The sequence below is a fragment of the Varanus komodoensis genome, unplaced genomic scaffold, assembly GCF_004798865.1.
Source record: "Varanus komodoensis strain SLA01 unplaced genomic scaffold, ASM479886v1 scaffold107, whole genome shotgun sequence".
NCBI lineage: Eukaryota > Metazoa > Chordata > Lepidosauria > Squamata > Varanidae > Varanus > Varanus komodoensis.
In genome coordinates this window covers 920,735-942,499 of record NW_025335305.1, presented here as the reverse complement: position 1 = coordinate 942,499, position 21,765 = coordinate 920,735, and the positions used below count along the sequence as shown (strand labels likewise).

The 21,765-nt window shown below is 47.4% G+C and overlaps 1 long non-coding RNA gene across 1 annotated transcript; it reads left to right on the top strand.

The window, feature by feature from the left end:
• The first annotated feature begins 19,200 nt into the window (after positions 1 to 19,200).
• On the top strand, positions 19,201 to 21,357 carry LOC123018024. Its single transcript, XR_006413708.1, has 3 exons — positions 19,201 to 19,317; positions 20,057 to 20,124; positions 20,891 to 21,357. It is a non-coding gene; the product is annotated as an uncharacterized LOC123018024 (long non-coding RNA).
• The last annotated feature ends 408 nt before the right edge of the window (positions 21,358 to 21,765 follow it).

The window sequence follows — 21,765 nt, the reverse complement described above, 5'->3', positions numbered from 1 at the left end:
TCTCACAACCCCCAGCAGCTGTGGGACTTTATGCTGTCTAAACCTGCACTGGACTGTGCTGTTAGACCTCAACAAACCTGTCTGAATAAAAGAACCTTTCAGCAGAAGGACAGCAAAGATGGGTCTCCAGTGCAAGGAGTCCCAGAGCCCGGAGCTGCCCCTCTCATGTCCCCACTGATGGCCCTCTGAGGGGTGGGGGGGCACCAGAGACAAGACCTCTCTCAAGGATCTTAAAATCCCGGCTGACTGACATGGGAGGTGGTGGCCATCCGGGCAACCAGATCCCAGCTCCTGTCGTGCATGATAGCTCAGAACCAGCCCTCTGAACTGTGCCCAGAAAAAAAACCAGTAGCCTGTGCTAACAACTGAGTCGTGCTTCCCATAACGGCTGCCAGTCAATAGCCTGGATGGACTGGCTGAATTCTAGGTTTGGTTTGGTTTGGTTTGGTTTGGTTTGGTTTGGTTTGGTTTGGTTTGGTTTTTTTAACCTTGAATGTGTTTTCAACTCACCCCCTTGCCATCACCGGTAAACATTTAGTACACTCACTCACTCACTCACTCACTCTCCCCTCCCCGCCCTCTCTCACACACACACATACACAAAACCCCATTTCTGGCCATAGTTCAGAAAGCTAGGCTGAAACCTCGTTTTCACCGCAGCTGTGCTCTTTCGCCTGCACATGGGGTTGCAGAAGGTAGAAATGACTTCCAGGAAGGGTGGTGCTAGGTACCAAAAGGACCTGGGGCTCAGGAACACAGGGCAAAAAAAACAAAAACACAAATTTGCATGTGCCAATTTGCACATGTTCTATCTTGTGTGGGTATGTGTCTTTAAGGGACCTTGTTCCCTAAGGACAAGCCCTGTGTGCACGGTGAGGGGGAGGGCATTTAATTTTAGAAAAAAACTCAGGCAGGAAGATTTACTGGGGGTGGGGAGGTGCAGCAGGAGGTGAAGGACAGATGGGCCAGCTAACCTGGGGGGGGTCAGATGGCGCAGTCCTGGCACCTTTATTTCAGCAAGTATCCATGGACAGCAGGCTGGTGGGACAGGGAGAGCCCCAGAGATTCGGGGTTCCAAATTAAACATTTGGGGTTCCAGCCCCAGAGGCCACAGGTGGGCTCACCTACACCACCTCTGTCCTCCAGACAAAATCTTTCTTATGCTTAGAGAACTAGGTGACCGGAAGTGGGTTATTAGCATAGCCTATTCCCTTGTGGGCTAGTTTTTTCTTTTTCTTTTTCTTCCTCCTTGAGAACAGTCAGTCAGGGGATCCCTTCAGCTGCAGGCCAGAGTGGTGGAGTGAAGACACAGCCTGGGCAACTCAGAGGGAAGCAGGGCTCTGGGCCTCTTTTAACGAGGTCGTTTCCAAAAACCACCAAAGCCGTATACGCGTACAAGGACCGGGGACGCCAGTCTCCACCACCCCTAGCCAGGCTTGCCGGTGAGGTGGGGTGAGCAACAGCCCCCTCCGGGGCTCCTGGGGGCTCATGGGGCAACACTTGGAGTGCCACAGTTTGTGCAACTCTGCTTTACAGGTGAGCTTCAACACCATGAATTCATTGTGGGAACAACCTGGGTGTGCATACAGACCGCAGAGCTGTAAAATTCCCTCCCCTCCACCAACAACTTGTTTCAGGTCTGTAAATTGCCCAGAAGTCCTGCTTTTTATAACTCAAATTAATTAATAAATCACATCTTACTTACATCTGCCAATTTTCGCTTCTTTGCTGCAAAGGAGACAAAAGCAAATACATCACTGGGATAAAAGATGGGGAAAATATATCATACAGCTCATGTCCCAAAGGTCTTTCTGCCATGCTATTTTGTTCATGAATTAAATTTGCATTGTTTTCACAATTTAATTGATTAATTTCTGTATAGCCCATAAGTCCAAAATGGCTTTCTGGGCAGTTCACAGAGTCAAAACAACAACAACAACCCAGCAGCACAAAATAAAATAGCAACTAACATTATCTCATACACTTGCCACATATTTTGCTAAGGCTGTGTGTTTCTGTTACAGAAATGCCACATTTGCTTTAGGAATGAAGTTCAATATCACCAGTAAAAGTGATGCATCTTTTAGTCACTTCAGTATTATATACTAATACTGATTTCAGTTCATCACATGTTCATCTTTACTAGTTTATTTGCTAGTTAAATTTATCTGTCCTTCGCTTTCAAGGAGCTCAATGCAGCATCCTCCTCCTTCCCTCTATTTTATCCTTGCAAAACCCCTGTGAGGTTGGTTAGGGCTGACAGTGACCCCAAGTCACCCAGTGAGCTTTTGGCCAAGTGGAAATTTGGACCCGGGTTTCTCAGGTTCTAATCCAACTTTTTAACCACTGCACTGCACCAGCTCTCCAAGCCAAGTAAAGTTCAGTCTAGTCCTCCACACAAAAGCAGAGTACATGCTTTCATAAGTTCAAAAAAATGAAGGGGGGATATTGGAAAAAATACAATATTATTGTGCAAATTTCAAGATCCCTCCCCTAACAAAAATGGCACTTATTGCTGCTATTAAAAATAAACCCGAAACAGAATCTGCTGTTGGTTCAACTCACTCACAGATCAAGTTGACCAAAGGGCAGGAGTGGGGGGGACAAAATGAAATTCACATGGCCAAACTGGATTTTCCACACCAAGTTTTCAGCTCCCTCAGATGGGAGTATCGGACATGCCTAGTTGGTCATAGCGAAGCTCTCCATAAGCTTTCATGGACACAAAAGCTTCCACATGATTCAACGTGGGAGTGGCTTCACTGTGATGTAATAGGATGGGGTGGGGCTACCTTGAATGGCCCCATTCCTGCTCACTTGGTGAGTCTACCTGCATTTAGTCACACCTGGATATTGCTCAGAAGCAGGATGGGTCAAGTGTTCAGTGCTCTTCCATTGTTCTTTCTCCCAAAAGGAGGAAAACTAAAAGATGTTTGTTGGCATCTATGAGAGCTCAGAGGGTATCACATTGGATGCTTGCTTGCAAAATGCCAGGTGCCCATGACCTTTGGCCTCTGCCACTTTATGCAGAACATCCATCACCCACCCCTCCCACAATGGAGCAGAAAATTTAAAAAAAATTTTTTTTAAACTGGTTTCATTCATCATAACACTTGTTAACCACCCAGACAGCTTTGACTGTCGGGTGGAATAAAAACGAAATAAATAAATAAAACTCCCTAGCCAATAGGCTTACATTTCTGAAAATGTGCAGATTTCTTGCCCAAGGATATATCTATGACATAAGTCATTTCCATACACAATGCAAAATTGTATATGAGGAAGAAGATACGGGGAAAGTAATTGCTTTCTCTCCCTACCCAAATCTGAAGACTCTGCCTACACCTATCCTTCTGAAACTTTGCCAATTTCTTCTCTAGGTTTTCTGTAATTTCAGAATGGTGGTCCTCAAGGACCAAGGAGAAATAAGTACTTCTGCTTTGGGTGCCCATGAAATGCCAACTGCTTTGGCCCAAAGCTACCTTCAGCGATCAGTATAAATCTGGCAGGTTTGACTACCTGAGAAGTAGAAAAGAAACCTGCAGTTTTCATCCAATTCTGCCTATGAATATTAAAAAGTTCCTTTACAAACAATCAGGATATAAAAACACAGAGCAAAACTATCCTACATCTATTTATCTGAAATTTGGCAAACTCCCCTTATAAGGAAGGAAATCTCATCCAAATCTAACATGGCAGGGGGAGAGAAGATGTAGCTGTGGATCGTTTTCCAGTGACAGCTAGTGGGTGAAGATTTGGATTCCTGAACCAGAATTTAGATTCAGATCAAAACTAAATGGGTGGACTCTGAATTGATCTGAGCCAAATCAGGTTTCTCACCAAACTGGAATCACATGGCCTGTTCCTAATTATTCCTCCACTTCTCTGCACCTGGCATTTCGTTGCAACATGATTGCCAGTCACATCATTATTGCTAACTTCAGAACATCCCCATGAAAGGAAACAGAGATTTCAGACCTGATGAGTATTTCCAGTGAGTGCCAAAGCTCACTATACACCCCCATTAAATGTTTATTCTGTTTTGTTTATGTGTTTCTTTAATTAAAAGATGGCTGTGCTTCATCTCAAGAAGTTTTCCCTCTTTTCTTTAGGGCACAGTCCTATGTCCTCTCCAACACTGTTTTGGAAGCCATAGGATAAATTAGAGTCCCAGCTGCAACCTCAAGAAAACACTACAAGACTGGAGGTGGGTCTTCAACTTCAAGGAACCCTCCCTCCGCCCTCGCAGCCAGTCTGGTTCTTTCTGCACCAGCTGGGTTCAAAGACAGAAGACCCTCTTCAAAGCTGATGTGGGAGGGGAGGGGAGGGGAGGGGAGCAGTGAGTCACCATCAGCCTCCGCAGAACCTGAGCCACTCCTCCTTGTGAGGTGGGGAAAACATTTAGGCAGCAGAAACTGGCCCCTATTCCTATAAGGCAAGAGTGGCTTAATTCTAGCTTTCATGTTCCTCTTTCCCCTCCAATTGGATGCCCCAAATTCTCCAGCTTTGAGGGTTACAAGCAGCCATACTGGATGGTACCCTTTGAGGGCCTGAAGCTTTGTCTATCTCCATCCACTTCACACGGACACTCCACTTTCCCTTCAAGCAGCCTCCCAGTACTTGGTTACCAACTATTTATTAATGTGGTACTCACACTTTCTGCAGACAATGCAGAGGCATGTGGAGAGGATAACGATCGTCAGCAGCATGAGGACGAAGGCACATCCTACACCAATGATTAGGTAAATCTTGATGTGGCACCCTGATGGACACAGATATGGATGGATTAATCGACTGCAGTTGTTCTCAGCGGCTCATTTTTCCAATCTTCCATTTGGCTTGTCCTCAACTTTGAGATTTTTATCATGAACATTCGCATGCATTTTTGCAAATATGCATACATTTTATGCAATTTTGCCTAGTATTCACAAATGAGAAAAGTATCCTAATATTTATTTATTTATTTAAAACTTCTCTATAACATCCTATTACCAAGGGTCTCAGGTAATAGAACGCAAATATTCAAGAACCTTCTATACAAAAATGCATTGTCTTCAGGAAGGCTGCATACAAAAATACTTAAGCTAAGGAAAGTTGCATATAAAATGCATAAATTAGGGGAAGCTTTATGCCAAAGAGAGAGAATGTTTTCATTTTCTCTTTTTTTAAATTTGAAGATTAGGGCTGGATAACAGGTACTTCTGACTGAATATGCAGAAAAAGACAGACTGGAAATAGAGCAGGGCACCCATCCTGATTCCCATTCCTCTGTTGTCAGCCAGGACTAACTAAGTGGTCCAACACCCTGCCTTGTGACATAGTTCCAAAGTGTGGAAACCAGATCTCTGCCCACCACTGCTCCATGTTCCACAAAACACTGGATGGATGGATGGATGGATGGATGGATGGATGGATGGATGGACAGGCGGGTGGATGGGTGGATGGATTTTAAGAAATGGTACCCAGCCTTTTGTTAATGAAAAGTTCAAGGGAGCTAGAGACTACGAATCTAAAAATAATCAGAAAACATTTCAAATCTAGTAGATCATAGAACCATTACACAGTGATCAAAACTATGCCGGCTTCAATTTGGGGAGGGCTCTTGCACCACACGTCTCCCCCCATGCCTTTGTCCCTTCTCTTTGAGTCCAATACACAATACCCCTACAATGGGCATCATGCCAGATAGGTCACCTTGGGCTTGCCAGTTGGGGAACATGGCTAATGTTCCCAAGAACAGCCCAAGAATACCTAGTCCTAGGTTATGGTCCCCATTAAACCAGAGTTAGTCTGATATAACCACTGTGACTGTTGATATAAAGCTACAATTTTATGTGAACAAAACCTGGCAGCAGTTTGCTTCACACTGTTTAGTCTAGGAATCGGGGTCCAAAACTGGCCTTCCTAGGATTCCTCAAACACATTGGAAGACCACCTTCCTGATACATCTGTAATCCAGGACTCTGCAGGCATCAAGATCATCAGAGGAGAGCTTGCTGGGTTGCTTTGCAGCACCCTGCAAGGGGACCTTCTTGGTGATGGCACCCACCTTATGGAATGCCCCCCACACACGTGTTCAGGGAGCACCAACCGCAGCATACGTTGGGTGATGATTAAAGGCCCATCTCTTTTCCACAGGTTTCCTTCACAGACTGGGCCACTCAGTTTGCTTATTAATTACAGCATCATGAATGCATGGTTTCAATGCTTTGAAAACATTTTATTTTAATGCATTTTAATATTTTCTTTGAAAATCTCTTAGAGATTTTTTAAAATAAGCTAAGCAGTTTATCAGTCCACTAAATAATAATAACAATAATAATACCATCGAAGTCAACGTCTGAAGGCAAACTAATCATGGTCAAAGGCAGAGATGAACCGTTCTAGAAAACAAAAAACAAAATAGAAGTTTAAGCCTGGGCGTGGTAAGCAAAGTGTCTTCAAGGGAAATTTGTCTACTATTATTGATTTCCTTATCTGAGGATTCCCTGGAACTTGGGCAGGAAAACAACAGATCACTTTCACTTTAAATGTTTCAGTGCTTCCCGTAAAGTATCTCAGTAAGTCTTTATAAGAGCCTGTAAGACAGGCCAGTAATATTATTATAGTACTACTGCAGTGGACAAGGGAGGAAAAGTTGCCAAGGATGTCTGAAGGATAACCAAGTGTGTACATGGAAGTTCCAATTTTCTCCTGGAATTTAGCTGACATGTTTAACCACCGTTCTAGACCACTCCTTCCCCTTGTTGTTCCCTCTTTTTAAACAGCTGGATCTACATGATGATTTCAGACCAAGTGCTTTCTCAACATGTTTTTATCTTTCCTAGTGGTGCACGCCAAGGGGATTTTGGTCAACCTGGATCCCCTGAGAAACATCACAGAACCATCAGCACACTTGGCAGAACACAAAAATGTGTAGAGTTGAAAAATTATAATTGTAATAACCCCAAACATACACCAGCTAGACCAGTGAGGATGTCGAATGCTCCGTAGACACGAAGCACAGAGCAACTGAAAAGAAAAGCCACTGAACCCATAAAATGGCGGGGAAGAAGCCTGTGTAAGTCACCATGCAAGGGAGGAAAGCGGGATATAAATGCAGTGATAAATAATACAGAAATGCAGATGAAATTCAAAAATTGAAAGATCATCCCTGAAATCTCTTCTACGCAGCTTCTTCTTAATGTATTACGTTACCCTATGGGTGTCTAATAAACCAAGCTACTGAGTGAGAATGGCTAATCAGGAGGCAGAGCTCCACAGTCGTCCCACCAGACTCAGAGGCAGTAATAAACCGCTCGCTGTGCTTTCGCCATCCTCAGACCAGCTGCCCTTGTGCCACTTCACTTGGTCTCAGGGTTGGGTCTGCCCCACTTCCAAGCTGCAGGGCGCCCAGCAATTCAGCTGGGGCTCGGCCTTTCTTCTTACCTGCTTCCGCTTATCCAGCCCAGGGTCAGGAGGCCTCTGGAAGCCTTCACCATCCCAGATGCTGGAGCAGGTGTCCCTGTCCGCCCGCCTGCCTTTTTGAGCTGAGAACGTCTGCCGTCAGATGTCCTGAAGCAGCGAGCTGCAACTTCTGCTTCCCCAGGAAATTCTAACCCATCACACAAACCAAAAATGAAACAACAGGTGTTTCCACTCAACCACAGTGCTAGAGGAGGGGCGTCAGTCTGAAGCTGCTCTGTAAGGTGGTCTGTTACAAAGCAGACGGGGTTTCTGTACCGTTAATGACTGTGGAGAAGGCAGAACTTCAACAGGTATAGCCCATCTGATTGCTCAAAGCATCATGATGCGGGGCCTGCTTTCCCCCCATTGCACCAGCCTTGCCCCAGTTTGGCCATACTGACTGGGAGTGATGAGAGTCGTAGTCCAAACACATCTAGAAGATGCTATGTTGGAGAAGACTGTAAGACACGACCAAGTATTTGTTTGTTTGTTACATTTCTATTTTGCCTTATTTCCTTTCAAGGAACGGTGGCTTACTTAATCTCCTCCTCTTCCCAGTCTTATCCTCACAGCAACAACCCTGTGAGGTAAGCTGGGCTGAACATCTGTGACTGGCTCAGGCAGCTCCACAGCTCAGTGGGACTAGAACCCAAATCGCCTGAGTCCCAGCCCTGCAGTCTTAACCACCACACCCCATTGGCTGGTCAAATTCTTCCAAAAAGCCTTGCAGTTGAGGGTGTTGGAAAATTCAGATAAATCCCGACAGAAGAAGGTTGCTTATTGTGTTATAAAAGTGCCTACACCCCTTTCTCAGAAAGCACCAGAATTCCAAGTAAGGTTACAGTTTAGCATTTGCTGTTACTTTAAGAAGAGGGATCTTATAGCTTGCTAAGAGAAACTGCCAGGGCTTTGCTGATCAACTGGGCAGGCTGCCAGCATTGCAACAGCATTGCAATCACCCTCATTTGCATGCCAAGACCCACAATAATCCCTGTGCCTCAATGATCATTATGTAAATATCCTGCAATCAAATGCCATTGTACTGAGCCCCCTCTGCAGACCTCTCACCTTCTTCTGACTATGTTCCCCTTCTTTTATCATCAACTGCCCAGCTGCTGGGCCCATGTGACTCAGAATCCATAAAACACTCTGTGTATGTTCTAAATGCTTGTAGTTGGCGGTGAGATCCACTACCCGGTAGCATGCTGTCATAGGTAACTGCAGGGGTCCTGAGTGATCTTGCAATAAACTGCTGAGGCTCAAGGCAAAAGGGGTCTTTCCTGACGGAACCCTGCCATCCTGTCTCACAGCTGCTGTCAAGGTGCCCCGCCAAGGGGAGAGGTGCAATGAGCATCCTGTTTCTTGTGTCTGATCTGCAGTGACAATAGGAGTCACAACTTTTGTCTTTTTTTAAACTTGCTCTCATCATGGGCTTGAGCCAGTAACAGGGACAGAGTTGCCTGCCAAGTTTCCGTGTGCCACGAGACATGAAAACAAGGTTGCCCCGAGACATGGCAGTCTCAATGAGAATATTCAGTACTCGTCTAGCAGCTTCTAGACTTCAAAACGTTTTATGGTATTAGGTACAATGGAGAACTGGTAACCCACAGAGATAGGGAACTGGTGGCCTACAGACCAGGAACCATCCACAAGCCCTCCCCACACATTCACCTCAGCCCCACAAAACTGCTTTTTGTTTCCCCCAAACCTGCACGCAGAAAGTGGGTGGGGTCTCCAATTTCCCTTAGCAAATTTTCATGCCATATGAATGCATATTTTATGCAATCTTTCCAAGTATATCCATTTCATAAACAATTTTTGCATTTCAGGCCCCCTAATGTGTGCAGTTTTGTTTATAATTTGAGCCGATTTCAAAAATCCCACTTTTAGAGATATTTGCATTTCAAAAATTGGGTGAAGTGCCCTGTGAGAATAATGTGTGTTCCAATCTGCATTGGCATCCTGGAAGTGTGATTTAGGTTGATTTGCTTAAAATGGTGGACCAGATGAAATTTCTCGCTCTGACTATGAGGGAGTTACATGGGACAAGGAGGACTGGTATGTCCCCTGCCTTTTGGGACAACCACTTCAATTACTCTTCTTAGGCTAAAGTGATGATTTGCATATGCTCAAAGAGGGGAATCACATCGTCCCAAAAGACGGCAAGCACACCTGCACAAAATGGGTGCCTGCCCATTTATATGTATCAGTGCATTTAGCAATGATCCCTATAATGTAATAAAGGCGACCTAAAGATCATTTAAAATAAATGGCTTTCGCTACAGTGTGCAAGGCTGCGGCCAGGGGACCTGCGTTCCTGCCCAGTTCGCTGCCAGGTGCTAAGGCTGGTCTTCAGCTTCAAAGGCCTTCTGCTCCCCACTCCTATGGTCCTTTCCCTTTCCATCAGGTGTGGCCTGGCTTTAACTGGAGATGACTACACCTGCACAGGTGCACATGTCCACAGCAGGGCATAAAAACACAGGAACAGCCATGCTGGATCGGACCAAAGGTCCATCCGATCCAGCACTCTGTACACATGGTGGCAAACCAGGCACCCGCAGGATCCCTCAAGCAGGAGGGGTGCAAGAGCTCCCCCTCTCCATGCTCTTCTGCAACTGGGGCATGCAGGCAGACCGTTTCTGGTCACAGAAGCACATAGCCAGCAAGGCTAATTTAATTTTAATTTAATTTTAATTAAAACATTTCTGTGTCATCCTTTGCAACGAGCCTTTGCCAAGGCTAGTAGCCACTGAATGCCTCCTCCCTCATGAATCTATTCAATTGCTTTTTAAGACCTTCCAGATCGGCAGCCATTACCACTTCCCGTGGCAGCAAAACTCACAATTTCACGGTACGCCGTGTGAAATGTAAAGTGTAAAAGTTGTTTATCTGTCCTAAACCTCCCCTCAAACACTACATGGGACGACCCGGGTTCAAGTGCTACGGGAAAGAAAGAAAAACGTCTCCCTCTCCACTTTCTCCACACCATGCATGATTTTAAACCCCCGTCATTTCTCCCCTTACTCACTCTTTTTAAGCTCACACTCACTCACATATCTGCATTCATGCAGACCCATATGTATGCATGCATGCACACAGTGAAGCACACGGACCAAAAATGGAAAATTCTTCATGCACGGACCCCAAAGGCAGCGTTGACAGCCTTGTGGACCAACCCATTTGGAGAACACCAAGCTGGATCGAAGAAGGAATGCGCGAGAGCAGCGTCTCCACAAAAGCCTCTACGTTAGGTGTAATGGGGAAATAGTAAGTGTGACGGCTTGTTCTCAATACTCACAGTAGTTGTGGTGGGAGAGAGCAGGGAAGAACAAAAGGGAGGGAGGAGGGAAAGATGGAAAGAACTCTGAGCCCTTTGAAAACCGGCTGAGATTTAGTAAGATGGAAACCAAGATGGGTGGTGCCCACCACAGTCAGAGAGGATGTGGGCTCACACCTAGCCCAAGGAGTATTCTGCATCACTGGGCTCATGAGGCACATCCCCCAGGCAGCTGGGGTGGGGGAAATGGCGGCTCCTCTGGGAATAGCTCAGACAGAAAAAGGGCCAGAATTCCCCAGTTCAGAAGCTGGCTGGTAGGGGAAGGGAGATGGAACGGCCAAGCATAGGAAGGCATCCACTTGGCTTGGATTTTGCTGGTGCCGTGAGCATTTCATCCTCCCTGTTCAATTGTCAGAATACAAGGTGTGAAGCCATTAAAGCAGGGTTTTGAGCCACTCCTGTTCTGTGAGACTGACTTACAGATGTTTGGGAGGGGCACTGTAATACTGCTGATCCTCCTCCCTTACAAACCTAACAAACTCCAGTACAAATTCCTTTTAGCTGGTGTTTTCCAAATGTGTTGGCCCACAACAAGAACTGGGGGCACAAGCAGGCACAGTCTACCTCGAAGGGGAGACCTACCATAAAATGTGCTCTTTAAAATGAACAGAAGGCGGTACCCTTCAGAATGGGCCGTTCTGTTCCTTACGTCTATTTTTTTTACCCAGCTAAAAAAGCATAATGCCAACCCAGCATTATCAGGACTGATAACCGGGGTTGGTATTGTTTTGATTTGTGGAGAATGCCATCGAGAGAGAGAGATTGTTGATTCTTGGGGGGCGGTGGTGAAAAGTGTGATCAAGAGATCAATAAATATGGTCTGGTGCCTGGTGCCAAAACCCCCAGCCCCTTAAAGTAGTGAAGGGCGACATGCACCCCATGGGCTGCATGCAACCAACCCCATGGCCCCCCATGGGGTCCCCAACCCCAGCATCACTGCTGCAATGGCTACAAATGGCTTGTTTTCAGTGTTTTCCCAGCATGCATCAGCTGATCACCATCAAGAATCAGCAGAAAAGCAACTTCACTCTTTTGCCACCAAACGAATAGTCTTGAGGCGGCGGGGCCCATGCTCCTGCTAGGAAAAGAACCAGTCCCTTCAGGGCAGATGCTGGGGGCCGAGAGCAACATGTTGGAGGAAGAACTGGGAGGGCCACACAGCCTGCCTTTGAGCAGCCCTCCTGCCTTCAGAGCCCCATCCCATCAGGAGCATTGCGGAGACGTTAAACTGCCAGCTCCATCGGTGCTCCAGGAGTGCAGGAGGGAGCCATCCTGTCCTTCACCCTTGAGACAGCTCAGGTAAAAAGTGCCTAACTGGGATTTTTAAACACTGCGATTTTTGAACAGTCTGGTTGAAGATTTGGAAGACCTCAACAGGGATACTCAAAAAACTCATTTCACGTCCCTCTTCTCTTCTCCCTTTGCAGTTGTGCCTCCCCATATACAGACACCAGTCCTCAAGCCAAAAATAACTCCTCGCCTTGAGTAAGGGGAGGGGGGAGAGCAGCTTTTGGAGGAGGGGCCCTTCTAGACAAGTCCACTCTTTACACATAAAGGAACACGCGGACAGTCCCTCGTGGGTCTGTGGGTAGGTTAGATAGTACATGCTGAATTTGAATTTTCTTCACAGAGCTTGTTAAGAGGTTAATACATTGCTTTCAATAAGGCACAGTCCTGTGGCATCCCAAATTTACCTGGGAATCCATCAGATTTACCCAGCCCTACCTCCAAGACCGTGGGATCGCTCAAAGCTAATTCCTTGCCACACACCCTCGCAGCCAGTGCAGAAAAAACTGCACTGGTCTTACACACACACACACACACACACACAGGTGTGTGAGAGAGAAAGAGCTCACAACTGGTCCTCAGAGCAGGAAAAAGGGAGCATGCCAAGGCCGAGGAAAGGGGGCCTGAGGCCACCTGAGGTTGATGCTGGCTGGAGCCCAACCTCCTCCCCTCCCTCTCAGTGGCACTAAATCTGCACTCTTAGAGCTAATGGCTTGCCTGTCCTGAAGGATCTTTTTCTATCGTGTTGTCCTAACCCCAATTAGTCCTATTGTTTTTATCCTAGTGTGCCTCTGAGCAAACTGTGTAACCAGATCCCCCACTTCTCCCATAAGGTTATAGAAGCATCTGGTACAAATTCCATCTTTGTAGTCCCTTTGGGGGCTGCCTACAAGCCACGTCCTACCTGTTCACCTGAATAAACTGTAAATGTTCTCACAAAGGTACCAGTGTACCTGCTCTCCCTGGTTTCACTTGTCACCTGCCATTTGGTGTTGATAAGCCTCCATGCACCTGCAGCAGGGGTGATAGGACCCTAAATAAATTTCATACCAGGGAAGGGTGCGATTGTGGGGCCTGTAGGGGGCGAAGATCACTTTTGTGCTTGCTGCAGGCCCCAATTTGCCAATACATACAGATTCTGCCTCCAGAGGAGAAAGGCCCTGGCCTCAGTCCCTGAACTTGCAGCCTCTGCTGTTGCCCTTCCTCTTGTATCAGAATCATGTAAGAGTTGGCACATCAGCAAGATAGATCTGAATAATCACAACAAAAGAAGAAGCAGCAGCCGTTCCCACCACCCTGAGATCTTTTAGACAACAAGGCCGGTTTAGTGTAATATGTGAATTTGTCTGCAGGATGAATGGTTACAGAACGGGAGGCCAACTTTACAGAGGTGAGAGGTAAGGTACTGATTCCTCTGGCTCCTGAGGGGTAAACCCTGGACTTTGCTCATGTACTTTTTCAGGACTGGTTCCAGACTGGAGGAACCTTTGGGCAAAGTCCCCTCTTGCAGACTGACCCCTGTGTCAGCCGGCACTGTCGGATTTACTGCATTGAGTGGTGGGCGACAGGAGCTTGGCATCCCCTGGGTGGTTTCAAGCTGGGGGTGCATACACCCCTCTTGTCCTCTTGGCAAAAGGATCTCCAGTTCAAGGCTAATTTAAAAAGAAGGAAGCAAATGGAGGTATGAATTTGGCATGGCTAACATGGTTAGATGAATCTGCTAATTCTGGTTTCTTTCAGCTCCGAATTTTTCCCATCTTAAATTTGGTCCTTCCAAACTCTGAGAATGTTTTCCTCATGTGTTTGCAAAATTCTCCTTATACATGCATTTTGCATAAGGTGTCCCTTTTCAGAGCAATTTTCCTAATATAATGCATTTTAATGTCAATGTCATGAGTACATGTGCATTTCCCTAACGTAAATATTTTTGCTCACCTTTTTAAATCTGGGGATTATGATGCAAAATGCAGATTTATGTAAATTCTGAAGGATAACTGAATTTTGGTTCACATATTGGTTCAAAAAGTGCAGAATTGGGTAAAGTCACATAGAGTGAGTGAAGAAACATGCTGGCTGCCCTCTCCAAGGTTGGGAATTGGCTTTCCAGGGGGAGGGAGGGGAGGGGACTGAGGCCACCAGGCTAACTATCCTGACAGCATTCCAGTCTCCTTCCCATTCCTGCTGGAAAGCTGTAGCTAGAAGACCAGGAACGGCTGTCTAGGGGCAATGCAGAGCAAGAAATGCAGGAAGCCAGGGGTCACTCCTTCCACTGAAAGGGTTGAATTTCTCCCACATCCTTAATGAAGCCTCACACCTTGTCTTTATTTGCTGCCCCCAAATTTTCAGTGAGTTAAATATATCTTGCGGCTTATGTATACTTGCTCACATACAATTGTCAGGGTTCCATGTTTCTTCTGCCCATTTTTCATAATAAAGGCTTATTACAGCCGTGTGTGCGCAGAAAACAGAACTGAAAATAATTTTGCAATCTGCGTTTGAGAAGTCTCACATGGCTGAGTGTGACAACACCCCAGAGAAGATGTGAGACATCCCTTGCTATCAAGTGCACAACCAGACCCAATTTGTGTAAATCAGGAAGTGTGTCCTTGTGAGTTCAGTGAAGCTGATTTTCAAGTAAGTGTGCCTGTTTTCACAAGATTCAGCTTTAAAAGGAATGGGACTTTCTGATGCATCTGGCTGAGCAGAAGCAGGTGCCGAATAGCCACACCAGGGGAAATGTCCAAATCTGGTGAAAAGCAAAACCGCAGAGGGAGAATTGTCTTCCTCCACATTTAAGCTCCACATCTGCTAGGAAGAAATGGTGAAGGGAGAGAAATACTCCAGCTGCCTCTGTTTATTGGGGGTGGTTTGTATTTTTGGTACCTGGACTTCATAAATCAGTATCATCCTGTTGGTGTGTGGGAGTCTTACTTTTAAAAAAATGTTACTATACATCGCAAGAGTTGCTATTCTTCAAGGTTTTAGGTTCACTCTTCCATCTGCATTTTAGTGCAGGTGGCCCAACATCATGTAGGAGAGGCCAAATGCAAGGGAGGGAGGGCCAACTCAAGTGATCCATCAGAAACCCAACTTCGTTTCACTAGGCATGTCCGGGCAGAAAAATCTCCTGGCATTTACTGGGCTTACTCTCCAGGAAATGCACACAGCCTGTGCCAGTAACCTCTCCAAATCACAATTTTCTCCATATCCAGAACAGAAAGAGTTTGAGATTTAAAACAATCCAGTGTGGGGAAAAAAGTGGAAATAGAGGTTTTTCATCCAGGCCCAAGAGTTTGAGTCCCTAAAAGTCTGGCTTTGAACCCCTGTGGCTTCAACCATGTTTGTGGGGCCAAATTAAGGTTGACACCTCTTTCTGCAGTCATGTCTTACTTCACTGCTGGCCATGGGGCAGCTCCCTCCATCACACCCAGAGGCAGCAGGCTAATTTGGGGGGACAGGACAAGCCATGGGTGACACACAACTCTGTCTTTCAAGGGAGGTGGATTCAGGAAGAGGGAACGGAGTCTGCTGCCACCACTTCCCAGTATCCACTACCCAAGGTGGTTGTCCCTCTCTGTCTAATTGTAGGGTTGACCCTGCCTCCACAGATGCATTCAGCTTTGTGAGCCTTCCTTATGTTCTTCATCCTCCTTAAGCTCCTCATTTCTGGAAAAGAGCTGGAGTGGACAAGAAAAGAGGTGGGAGGAAGGGAGCAGAGATTCGTGGGCTCTCTCGGCGCCCTTAATAGACAACAAGATGGTAGGGGTCACTTCCTGCTTGCTCCTTGGCTTGTTCTGGATCTTCTTCGGACCTAGGAAAAGGAAGAAGAGGAACAAATGGGCAAGACCTGATAATCATCCTTTGTATTAAAGGAAAACTCATTTGCCCAGTGTGGATCCTCTTATAGCCAAAATGGCACCATCCAGAGGTGAACAAGGTTCCCCAGTATGGAGAGAACCCCAAGGTTTGCAGAAGTTCAAAACATTTTTGGGGGATTGGGGGAGAGAAGAACCCTATGGGGGGGGGAAAACCACCCTTACATTCCGCACAGAAGGACTGAGCATGCTCAGTGACTCTGCAGGGCTTACTGACCATTCCAGGGATGGCGGGGAATGAAACAGAGCATGTGAGAAAAGGGAAGAACTACCTGGCTGGAACAGGGAACAGGATCACTCCAAGACCATTGGCAGCTCCTTTCTTGAACTGAAAAACACTGTAGGGACCGACCTGCTAGTAGATAAAGGCCACATTTGCAACATAGTTCTTTCAGGTAAGGTCGCTCAGCACCCAGAAGTACATCGGCCTGGTCTCTTGGCTGGGAAAATGTAAAGCCACAGGTGGGTGTAAATACCTAGGCTCAGTTTTCTTGCTGTTAGCATCTGTCTATGCCAACTTTCCAAACCCGGGCCCCTCCAGATGTTTTGGACTACAACGCCCAGGTTCCTGATTATTAGTCATGGTGTAGCAAGGGCGATGGAAGTCTGTGGCCAGGTGACCTGTGGGTGCCTGGCCAGTCCTGCATGCCGGTCTTCAAGCCTTGGGCAGCTTCAAGGCTTCTGCTGCCTTCCTTAGCGTGACTCCAACCTGGGCTCGCCAACTGAAGGCTGCCTTCAGAGGAAGTCTGTTCTCCATGAGGTAGAACACATGGGTGGCATTACTAGAATTCTCTGGGGCCAGTTTGGACACCCCCCCCCCTTCATTTAGCCCGGTCGTGCTTTTCCTTTCCATGGCTGAACTCTGAGAGAGGGGGAAGCATAACCCGCAGCGATAACCTGAGATGTGTCAGGCCCACCTCCCTCTGCCTTCTCTGGAGCAGCTCTGCAACTATTTTAACATGGCTTGTGTTTTCTTTTTAAAGACAGAGGGACACCTGAAGATTTATATGAATGAATGAATGAACATACAGGAAACAAAAGGCAGTAATAAGCTATAGTGATAGTCTGACGAAAGCACTGGGGAGGGCTGTGAGGCCAGGAGGAAGTCTAGGCTTGCGCTTCATCTAAAGAACCTGCAGTGAGTAAGCCCTTAAGATGGTGTCTTTCCTCATGAATGCGGCAATGAGGCTAGAGAGGTTTCCCCATGGAGGCAAATGACCATGCCAGGTAAAAGTCTGAAGGAATGAGGGGCAGCCCCAGGGTCAGTGAACTGAAAGCTAGGGCTTTGGGCCCGCCATCTTGTACCCACATGGGCAGGGGATAATAGTGCATCCTGTTGATTTGGACCAGGCTCACTCAACCTGTCATGCTCCAGGTGTGCTGGACTACAACACCCAGCATCCCCCAGCCAATCTTTCGTATATTTTGACTTCTCCTACCAAAGAGAAACTTGCAGCTGTGATCCATGCTCTGCTTATGTCCCATTTAGACGGCTGCAATGCATTGGACAAAGGGCTGACCTAGAGGACTTCTTGGAAGTTTCAACTGGTTCAAAATACAGGTCACCTTCTAACTGAGATGACTCCCTGGGACAGACCTCATCAGTCCTGAATGTCCTAAATTTGGTTTAATTCTGAGCTCAATTCAGGGAGCCTTTCAGCCTTTAAAGCCATTCACAGAATACCCTTTTTCCATATCAGCTTTCCTGGCCGTTAAAATTCTTCTGAGACTTTTCTTACGATGCCACTACTAGCCAGATGCAGCAACAGAAGATGGGGGATAATTGGCTCAATGGTATTGCAAAAGAAAAAGACCTTGGAGTTACTGAGGACAACAGACTAAAAATGAGCCAACAATGCAATGCAGCCGCAAAAGGGGCAAATGATATTTTGGGGTGCATTGATAGGAATATTACTTCCAAATCACAAAAAGTACTAGTGCCCCTATTCTCACCACTAAGACCTCATCTGGAGTACTGTGTCCAGTTGTAGGCACCAACTTTTAAGAAAGGTGCCAAAAAACTTGGAAAAGTTTCAGAGGAGGGCAACAAAGATGATCCAGGGTTTGGAAACAAGGCCCTTTGAGGAGAGACTGGAAGAACTGGGTATGTTCAGCCTTGAGAAGAGAAGACTCAGCAGGGACATGATAGCTTTCTACAAGTACCTGAAAGGTGGTCACAAAGAGGAAGGAAGCTAGGTACAAGGTGGCAGTGGTGAGGAGGCCCCTCTGGGTTAAAAAATGCAAAAACATTCTGTTGAATTCATTGTCCAAAAATAAAATGAAAATCATTTGGGGGGGGGCGGAGCCTGGGAGGGGGGCAGGAATGGTGTCTAAGGGCACATGCCCCAGGACTAGAGCACGCTGTGGGTGGAATGTCCTTTAGCCGGACCATGTTACGTAACAAAGAGTTTGCCTAACTTTTTTTGCATTCTGTGCTATCTAGAGAGAAAATTGGGTGGCTTCTTCAGAGGGCCAGTGCAGAAAGGAGGTTAAAGAGCTAGACTAGGGACCCAGGAGATCTGGGCCCCAATCCCCATTGGCCATGAAAAACGTCAGGTGACAGGAGCAAAATGCTCACAGCTGTCCCACCTCGCCTCTGGCGGCTCTTTCAGCCCTTATCTCTCTCGCCTTGTTTTGTAAGAGAGGGATTTTGCTCAAGAGCTTTTCTCACTGCTGCATTGACTCACGTGACAGTCGACTCCTCTGACAGTCGGCAGTCATAAGAAGAAAGGAATGATACAGACACGAAGGGGCAGCGTATGCTCTGCCCTGGGTTGCGATGAGACCCCAGCAGTGTATCTGGGAGGTTTTGTGGAAGGTGGCTCGTGAGTTTTGGACGAGCGTTTTAACGAAGAGTTAATACCAAAGAGTTTTAACCGAAGCCTCGATAAATTTGTTAGCCATTAGAGTACCCTTTGCTGCTTTGGCTGTAAGAGGTCAACATGGCTGCTCATCCAGAAATTAAACCACTGTCTCTCCTTTGAACAGGAATGATGGGAACCCAGATTGTCTCTCCCGGAAACGCAAGTGGCAGCCTCCACAAGGATTGCAGCAATGGGCTGCCGGACTTCTGAGCCGGCCGCTGCTGGGGCCTCCCACGAAGTTCCTGCATTAGGTGGGAGGAGCGGCAAATCAGAGGCTGCCGGCAGAAGGGGGGCCCTTGGGTGCCCCTTGTGTGCTGCTGGTGGGTGCTGAGAGCCATGCCGGCTGCACCCTCCACAGGGGGGACCGGAGCCGGCAGGGCTTTCTGGAGCTTCCTGGGCACTGGGGAGAGCTGTAGCAGCCGCATGCTCCACTGCAGCAGATGCTGCCCAGAGGACTGCTCCCAGACCACCCAAGCCTGCCTGCCGGGAACTCAGGGTGACCTGAAAGGTGAGTGGGTGGGTGGCCCTTTGCAGGAGCCATGCAGGCCATAAAGCAGGGTGGGTGTGACAGGCCCAGGGGGCAATGCCTGCCTCTGCAAGCCCTGCCTCCACGTGTTGTGGGGCACGGTGTCCCCAAGACTGCCCATCCTGCGGGTGATGGGGGGACACCGGCTCCCATGGGGCGCCCCGCACTGAAGGAAGAACCCCTCTCAGCCAGGCAGTCAGCCTGGCCATCTCTCCGTGGAGCGGCGCAGACTGCTTCTTACAGTCAAAATGGCTTTCTAACAAAAGCAGAAAAACTGTGCCAGTGGCAATGTGGGGCTGGGGGGCACAGGAAAGGGGAGGCTTGGCTCTCAGTGAGGGGCGGGGAGGCATGGGAAGGAGGTGGGAAGCAGGGAGGGTCGCTTGCTGTCCCGCCTCTGGTGGTGGGAGCACCCAAACCAGCCCTGGTCACTGCAGCTGCGGAGGTGGCAGAGGGCCTCAGTGCCCGGCCGAGGAGCCCGCGTGGCTTAGTGGCGTGAGTGTCAGGCCGGGACTCGGGTGATCCGGGTTCTAGTCCCCACTCAGCCATGAGGCGCAGGGGTGACTGGGCCTCTCACTGACTCTCGGGGTTGTAGGATGGATAAAATGGAGAGGAGGAAGGGGACCATGTAACACTACCCCCCTTGGAGGAAAAAGTGGGATCTAACAATAACAAATACGGCACCTTTTTATTTATTTATTTGCTCGTCATTTTTCCTTTAAAGGAACTCAAGGCACTGTACATAAGACCAAACTCCTCCATTTGCTCATATCTTCACAACAACCCTGTGAGGTGGGTTGAGCTGAGACTAGCTTTTAATGACTAACCTTTGGTTTAAAGTTTCACAGCTGCCTTCATCTTAAACATTTTCCTGCTCTTCCTCCCTTTATGGATCCCATTCCTTTTGCTTGCTTGCAACCTTATACCACTCGGTTTGACATTTTGCTTGCCCCCCCTCCCCTCTCGATGTATAGGACTCCATATCCTATCAGCCCTTGATTGGGAATGCTGGTGCTTGTGGTCCAATCCTCCAGAAGGCACCAGGATCAAGAAAGCTGCCCTCTGTGATCGAGTCACTCAGCATTGCTTTGCTTTCGTTCCAAGCCCCCACTTAATGCTTGCACGACCTGGAGCATGTCGGGGACCCCTCTGTTCCCTAGAGCGAGGAATCGCAGCAGGTTAAACTGTGGAGCTGCTGGGCTGTTGATCGGAAGGTCGGCAGTTCGAATCTCCACGTCAGGGTGAGCGCCCACTGCCTTGCCCCAGCTGCTACCTACCTAACAATTGAAAAGCAGGCAAGCGCAAGTAGATAAATAGGTACCACTTTGGTGGGAAAACCAACAGCATTCTGTGCGCCTCGGCATTTAGTCGTGCCGGCACGTGACCACGGATGCATCTCCAGACAATGATCGTTCTTCAGCTTGCAAATGAAGATGAACGTCGGCTCTGGAGATGGAGACAACTAGCACCCATGTGCGGGGAAGCTCTTACCTTTCTCTTACTCCCAAGAAGGAGCAAGCAAAATACATTATGAGTAATGCAGGATCCTTCCACACAGGTTTGTCTGCCACCGCCCTCGTGCCCTCCCACCTGGAAGGCAGCAAGACGTTCTGCATGGAGCTGCCTGGAAGACAACTTGGAGGCTCCGATTACTGCAGAATCTTGCCTGGTTTGTGCATGTGACACCATCTTGAAAGGGGCTTCATTGGCTGCTTGCTTGCTTGCTTCCACATCCAATTCAAAGTGCTGGTGCTTCCTGCTAAAATCCTAAACGGCTTGGGACTCACCCCCACCCATACCAACACCAGACATTTTGCTGCCGCATTCCCTCATCCTTTACATACACACACACACCTGTCAAGGTTCAGAGGATCTGAGCCTAACCACATCATTTTGACACCAATAATGTTTGTATTATATGTGTATCCCATCTTTTCTCCCTGGAGGCCAAGGGACCACATATGTTCTTTTAACTCTATATTCTGCTGTGAGGCAGGTGAGGCTGAGAGTCAGGGGCAAGGTGAAACCCAGCTAGTGAATGTCTTGGCTGAATGGAAACTAAACCCAGATCTCCTGGGGTTCAAACATTCAGACCACTGTTCCGCACAGGCACAATCCCACAAGTGCTATAGTCATTACCTGGGGGCAGGAGGTGTTGCCTGGCAGCGGTTTTGCATTCGTTCCACCCCAGGGCAATAATACATATATTTAGCCAAACATTTTAATGTGCGCCTGATTTTAAAGATGTTATCAGCCATTCTGTCACTGTTATTCTGTTCTGTCATTAATCTTATGCTTCATATCTCCCTGGAATCCAAATAGAATGGAAGATGGTATAAACATGTTTTAGTAGTTAAACAAACCCACGAATTCCTGAGAATACAGGTGTCGTTTCCCCCAAAATGTTCTTATTCTTTTGTAAAGTGTTGTCCA